Source organism: Pezoporus flaviventris, unplaced genomic scaffold, assembly GCF_033815535.1.
Source record: "Pezoporus flaviventris isolate CSIRO_AGI_PZ_B2104156 unplaced genomic scaffold, CSIRO_AGI_Pfla_v1 ptg000267l, whole genome shotgun sequence".
NCBI lineage: Eukaryota > Metazoa > Chordata > Aves > Psittaciformes > Psittacidae > Pezoporus > Pezoporus flaviventris.
Window position 1 is genome coordinate 7,947 of NW_026892814.1, and position 7,491 is coordinate 15,437.

Here is a 7,491-nt window from a genome sequence, read left to right on the forward strand (position 1 = left end):
GAGCGCCCGTCAGTCACTCTTAGTCCCGCCTTCATCCGGGTATTTTTCCCGCCGTCCCCCCACAGCGCTGATTGGCTAGAGCGCCCGTCAGTCACTCTTAGACCCGCCTAGCTTCCGCTTTATTTTCCCACCGCCCCCCCACAGCGCTGATTGGCTAGAGCGCCCGTCAGTCACTCTTAGTCCCGCCTTCATCCGGGTATTTTTCCACGCCGCCCCCCCACAGCGCCCATGGCTAGAGCGCCCGTCAGTCACTCTTAGTCCGCCTTCATCCGGGTATTTTTTACGCCGCCCCCCCACAGCGCCCATTGGCTAGAGCGCCCGTCAGTCACTCTTAGTCCCGCCTTCATCCGGGTATTTTTCACGCCGCCCCCCACAGCGCTGATTGGCTAGAGCGCCCGTCAGTCACTCTTAGACCCGCCTAGCTTCCGCTTTATTTTCCCACCGCCCCCCCACAGCGCTGATTGGCTAGAGCGCCCGTCAGTCACTCTTAGACCCGCCTAGCTTCCGCTTTATTTTCCCACCGCCCCCCCACAGCGCTGATTGGCTAGAGCGCCCGTCAGTCACTCTTAGTCCCGCCTTCATCCGGGTATTTTTCACGCCGCCCCCCACAGCGCCCATTGGCTAGAGCGCCCGTCAGTCACTCTTAGTCCCGCCTTCATCCGGGTATTTTTCAAGCCGCCCCCCCACAGCGCCCATTGGCTAGAGCGCCCGTCAGTCACTCTTAGTCCCGCCTTCATCCGCGTATTTTTCCCGCCGCCCCCCCACAGCGCTGATTGGCTAGAGCGCCCGTCAGTCACTCTTAGTCCCGCCTTCATCCGGGTATTTTTTACGCCGCCCCCCCACAGCGCCCATTGGCTAGAGCGCCCGTCAGTCACTCTTAGTCCCGCCTTCATCCGGGTATTTTTTACGCCGCCCCCCCACAGCGCCCATTGGCTAGAGCGCCCGTCAGTCACTCTTAGTCCCGCCTTCATCCGGGTATTTTTCACGCCGCCCCCCCACAGCGCCCATTGGCTAGAGCGCCCGTCAGTCACTCTTAGTCCCGCCTTCATCCGGGTATTTTTCCCGCCGTCCCCCCCACAGCGCTGATTGGCTACAGCGCCCGTCAGTCACTCTTAGACCCGCCTAGCTTCCGCTTTATTTTCCCACCGCCCCCCCACAGCGCTGATTGGCTAGAGCGCCCGTCAGTCACTCTTAGACCCGCCTAGCTTCCGCTTTATTTTCCCACCGCCCCCCCACAGCGCTGATTGGCTAGAGCGCCCGTCAGTCACTCTTAGTCCCGCCTTCATCCGGGTATTTTTCACGCCGCCCCCCCACAGCGCCCATTGGCTGGAGCGCCCGTCAGTCACTCTTAGTCCCGCCTTCATCCGGGTATTTTTCACGCCGCCCCCCCACAGCGCTGATTGGCTAGAGCGCCCGTCAGTCACTCTTAGACCCGCCTAGCTTCCGCTTTATTTTCCCACCGCCCCCCCACAGCGCTGATTGGCTAGAGCGCCCGTCAGTCACTCTTAGTCCCGCCTTCATCCGGGTATTTTTTACGCCGCCCCCCCACCGCGCCCATTGGCTAGAGCGCCCGTCAGTCACTCTTAGACCCGCCTAGCTTCCGCTTTATTTTCCCACCGCCCCCCCACAGCGCTGATTGGCTAGAGCGCCCGTCAGTCACTCTTAGTCCCGCCTTCATCCGGGTATTTTTCCCACCGCCCCCCCACAGCGCTGATTGGCTAGAGCGCCCGTCAGTCACTCTTAGTCCCGCCTTCATCCGGGTATTTTTCCCGCCGCCCCCCCACAGCGCCCATTGGCTAGAGCGCCCGTCAGTCACTCTTAGTCCCGCCTTCATCCGGGTATTTTTCCCGCCGCCCCCCCCACAGCGCCCATTGGCTAGAGCGCCCGTCAGTCACTCTTAGACCCGCCTTCATCCGGGTATTTTTTACGCCGCCCCCCCGCAGCGCCCATTGGCTAGAGCGCCCGTCAGTCACTCTTAGTCCCGCCTTCATCCGGGTATTTTTCACGCCGCCCCCCCACAGCGCCCATTGGCTAGAGCGCCCGTCAGTCACTCTTAGTCCCGCCTTCATCCGGGTATTTTTCCCGCCGCCCCCCCCACAGCGCTGATTGGCTAGAGCGCCCGTCAGTCACTCTTAGTCCCGCCTTCATCCGGGTATTTTTCACGCCGCCCCCCCACAGCGCCCATTGGCTAGAGCGCCCGTCAGTCACTCTTAGTCCCGCCTTCATCCGGGTATTTTTCACGCCGCCCCCCCACAGCGCCCATTGGCTAGAGCGCCCGTCAGTCACTCTTAGTCCCGCCTTCATCCGGGTATTTTTCCCGCCGCCCCCCCCACAGCGCTGATTGGCTAGAGCGCCCGTCAGTCACTCTTAGTCCCGCCTTCATCCGGGTATTTTTTACGCCGCCCCCCCACAGCGCCCATTGGCTAGAGCGCCCGTCAGTCACTCTTAGTCCCGCCTTCATCCGGGTATTTTTCCCTCCGCCCCCCCACCGCGCCCATTGGCTAGAGCGCCCGTCAGTCACTCTTAGACCCGCCTAGCTTCCGCTTTATTTTCCCAACGCCCCCCCACAGCGCTGATTGGCTAGAGCGCCCGTCAGTCACTCTTAGTCCCGCCTTCATCCGGGTATTTTTCACGCCGCCCCCCCACAGCGCCCATTGGCTAGAGCGCCCGTCAGTCACTCTTAGTCCCGCCTTCATCCGGGTATTTTTCAAGCCGCCCCCCCACAGCGCCCATTGGCTAGAGCGCCCGTCAGTCACTCTTAGTCCCGCCTTCATCCGCGTATTTTTCCCGCCGCCCCCCCACAGCGCTGATTGGCTAGAGCGCCCGTCAGTCACTCTTAGTCCCGCCTTCATCCGGGTATTTTTTACGCCGCCCCCCCACAGCGCCCATTGGCTAGAGCGCCCGTCAGTCACTCTTAGTCCCGCCTTCATCCGGGTATTTTTTACGCCGCCCCCCCACAGCGCCCATTGGCTAGAGCGCCCGTCAGTCACTCTTAGTCCCGCCTTCATCCGGGTATTTTTCACGCCGCCCCCCCACAGCGCCCATTGGCTAGAGCGCCCGTCAGTCACTCTTAGTCCCGCCTTCATCCGGGTATTTTTCCCGCCGTCCCCCCCACAGCGCTGATTGGCTAGAGCGCCCGTCAGTCACTCTTAGACCCGCCTAGCTTCCGCTTTATTTTCCCACCGCCCCCCCACAGCGCTGATTGGCTAGAGCGCCCGTCAGTCACTCTTAGTCCCGCCTTCATCCGGGTATTTTTCACGCCGCCCCCCCACAGCGCCCATTGGCTAGAGCGCCCGTCAGTCACTCTTAGTCCCGCCTTCATCCGGGTATTTTTCCCGCCGTCCCCCCCACAGCGCTGATTGGCTACAGCGCCCGTCAGTCACTCTTAGACCCGCCTAGCTTCCGCTTTATTTTCCCACCGCCCCCCCACAGCGCTGATTGGCTAGAGCGCCCGTCAGTCACTCTTAGACCCGCCTAGCTTCCGCTTTATTTTCCCACCGCCCCCCCACAGCGCTGATTGGCTAGAGCGCCCGTCAGTCACTCTTAGTCCCGCCTTCATCCGGGTATTTTTCACGCCGCCCCCCCACAGCGCCCATTGGCTGGAGCGCCCGTCAGTCACTCTTAGTCCCGCCTTCATCCGGGTATTTTTCACGCCGCCCCCCCACAGCGCTGATTGGCTAGAGCGCCCGTCAGTCACTCTTAGACCCGGGTATTTTTCACGCCGCCCCCCCACAGCGCCCATTGGCTAGAGCGCCCGTCAGTCACTCTTAGTCCCGCCTTCATCCGGGTATTTTTCTCGCCGCCCCCCCACAGCGCTGATTGGCTAGAGCGCCCGTCAGTCACTCTTAGACCCGCCTAGCTTCCGCTTTATTTTCCCACCGCCCCCCCACAGCGCCCATTGGCTAGAGCGCCCGTCAGTCACTCTTAGTCCCGCCTTCATCCGGGTATTTTTTACGCCGCCCCCCCCACAGCGCCCATTGGCTAGAGTGCCCGTCAGTCACTCTTAGTCCCGCCTTCATCCGGGTATTTTTCACGCCGCCCCCCCACAGCGCCCATTGGCTGGAGCGTCCGTCAGTCACTCTTAGTCCCGCCTTCATCCGGGTATTTTTCAAGCCGCCCCCCCACAGCGCTCATTGGCTAGAGCGCCCGTCAGTCACTCTTAGTCCCGCCTTCATCCGGGTATTTTTCAAGCCGCCCCCCCACAGCGCTGATTGGCTAGAGCGCCCGTCAGTCACTCTTAGTCCCGCCTTCATCCGGGTATTTTTCACGCCGCCCCCCCACAGCGCCCATTGGGTGGAGCGCCCGTCAGTCACTCTTAGTCCCGCCTTCATCCGGGTATTTTTCAAGCCGCCCCCCCACAGCGCTCATTGGCTAGAGCGCCCGTCAGTCACTCTTAGTCCCGCCTTCATCCGGGTTCTTTTTAAACCGCCCCCCCACAGCGCCCATTGGCTAGAGCGCCCGTCAGTCATTCTTAGTCCCGCCTTTATCCGGGTATTTTTCCCGCCGCCCCCCCACAGCGCTGATTGGCTAGAGCGCCCGTCAGTCCCTCTTAGACCCGCCTAGCTTCCGCTTTATTTTCCCACCGCCCCCCCACAGCTCTCATTGGCTATAGCGCCCGTCAGTCACTCTTAGTCCCGCCTTCATCCGGGTATTTTTCACGCCGCCCCCCCACAGCGCTGATTGGCTGGAGCGCCCGTCAGTCACTCTTAGTCCCGCCTTCATCCGGGTATTTTTCAAGCCGCCCCCCCACAGCGCTGATTGGCTAGAGCGCCCGTCAGTCACTCTTAGACTCGCCTAGCTTCCGCTTTATTTTCCCACCGCCCCCCCACAGCGCTGATTGGCTGGAGCGCCCGTCAGTCACTCTTAGACCCGCCTAGCTTCCGCTTTATTTTCCCACCGCCCCCCCACAGCGCTGATTGGCTAGAGCGCCCGTCAGTCACTCTTAGACCCGCCTAGCTTCCGCTTTATTTTACCACCGCCCCCCCACAGCGCTGATTGGCTAGAGCGCCCGTCAGTCACTCTTAGTCCCGCCTTCATCCGGGTATTTTTCCCGCCGCTCCCCCACAGCGCCCATTGGCTAGAGCGCCCGTCAGTCACTCTTAGTCCCGCCTTCATCCGGGTATTTTTCCCGCCGCTCCCCCACAGCGCTGATTGGCTGGAGCGCCCGTCAGTCACTTTTAGTCCCGCCTTCATCCGGGTATTTTTCACGCCGCCCCCCCACAGCGCCCATTGGCTGGAGCGCCCGTCAGTCACTCTTAGTCCCGCCTTCATCCGGGTATTTTTCCCGCCGCCCCCCCACAGCGCCCATTGGCTAGAGCGCCCGTCAGTCACTCTTAGTCCCGCCTTCATCCGGGTATTTTTCACGCCGCCCCCCCACAGCGCTGATTGGCTAGAGCGCCCGTCAGTCACTCTTAGTCCCGCCTTCATCCGGGTAATTTTCACGCCGCCCCCCCACAGCGCCGATTGGCTAGAGCGCCCGTCAGTCACTCTTAGTCCCGCCTTCATCCGGGTATTTTTCCCGCCGCCCCCCCACTGCGCTGATTGGCTACAGTGCCCGTCAGTCACTCTTAGTCCCGCCTTCTTCCGGGTATTTTTCACACCGCCCCCCCCACAGCGCTGATTGGCTAGAGCGCCCGTCAGTCACTCTTAGTCCCGCCTTCATCCGGGTATTTTTCCCGCCGTCCCCCCACAGCGCCCATTGGCTAGAGCGCCCGTCAGTCACTCTTAGACCCGCCTAGCTTCCGCTTTATTTTCCCACCGCCCCCCCACAGCGCTGATTGGCTAGAGCGCCCGTCAGTCACTCTTAGTCCCGCCTTCATCCGGGTTCTTTTCTCGCCGCCCCCCCACAGCGCTCATTGGCTAGAGCGCCCGTCAGTCACTCTTAGAACCGCCTAGCTTTTGCTTTATTTTCCCACCGCTTCCTACAGCGCTCATTGGCTAGGGGGCCCGTCAGTCACTCTTAGTCCCGCCTTCATCCGGGTTCTTCTCAAACCGCCCCCCCACAGCGCTGATTGGCTAGAGCGCCCGTCAGTCACTCTTAGTCCCGCCTTCATCCGGGTTCTTTTCTTGCCGCCCCCCCACAACGCTCATTGGCTAGAACGCCCGTCAGTCACTCTTAGTCCCGCCTTCATCCGGGTTCTTTTCAAGCCGCCCCCCCACAGCGCTCATTGGCTAGAGCAGGGAGCTCCGTGTGCGCAGGACAGCGCTCATTGCCTAGAGCAGGGAGCTCCGAGAGCTAGGGCAGGAGCTCCGTGTGCGCAGGTGATGCCTGCGGGAGAAGCGCTGCTGGGTTCGCAGGACCACGAAACCGCTCCCCCGAGGAGGGAAACCGTGCGGGGAGCAGCGGTTTCGGAGCCCGCTGCCTCTGCGGCAGGGAAAGGGTCAGCGTCTGCTGCCACCGTGTGTCCAATCGGCGGTACTGCAGGTGCAGAGCGTGGGGGGGGCGGGCGCTGCTCGCTGCTGCCATCTTGTGTCGAAATCCAGGCACTGATGGGAGGGGGGGGCCGCGCTGCGGCCCCGGGCACCGCCCGCTGCTCCCCTTCCCTGTCGAAAATTGAGCACCGAAGCGAGCGGTGATGGGAGGAAAGCGGCTGGGGCCGCGTTCCGGTGCTACCGTGTGTGCAAACCGCGGCACTGCGCGTGGGGAAGGGGAGGAACGGCGCCGGCAGACGCTCGGTGCTGCCATCACGTGGCCAGCGTTAGGTACGGCACGGGGTGGAGAAAAGAGGCTGCGCTTGTGGCGACGAACCAATCAGAGCTGCGGGAGGGCCGGGCTACGAGTGATTGACGGGCGCCCCAGCCAATGGCGGCAACGGGGGTGGTACCATAACAGGCCGGAAAAAGGGCGGGACTAAGAGTGACGGACTGGCTCTCTCGCCAATGGCGACCGTGGGGGGCGGTGGCAAAGCACACCGGTAAAGGGGCGGGGATGAGGGTGATTGACGAGTGCTTAAGCCAATGGCGGCTGTGGGGGGCGGTGGCATAACAGAACGGAAAAGAGACGGGTCTAAGAGTGATGGACGGGCGCTCCAGTCAATGGAAAAGGCGATTCTCCAATCGGTGGTGAAACAGACCGGGAGAGGGGCGGGGATAAACCAAGAATAGCTTAAAACTGGTAAAAAATGGGCAAAAATGGGATAGAAAGGCCATAAATTGTTTAGAAATGGACAAAAATGGCTTAAAATAGGTTAGAAATGGGGGAAAATGGCTTAGAAACGGAAAAAATAGCTGGGCAAAAAGTGCTTCAAGTGGCAGAAATTTGGTTAGAAATGAAGAAAAATGGTTTTGAAATGGACCAAAAATGGCTTAAAACAGTTAGGATTGGACATGAAAGGGTTACAAATGGCTAAAAATGGCATAAATTGGATTAGAAGTGGCCAAAAATGGGTTAGAAATGGTCAAAATGGCTTAAAACTGGGGACAAATGGGCAAAAATGGGTTAGAAAAAAAGTGTGTTAAACCGAGTTAGAAATGGGCCAAAAAGAGGTGGAA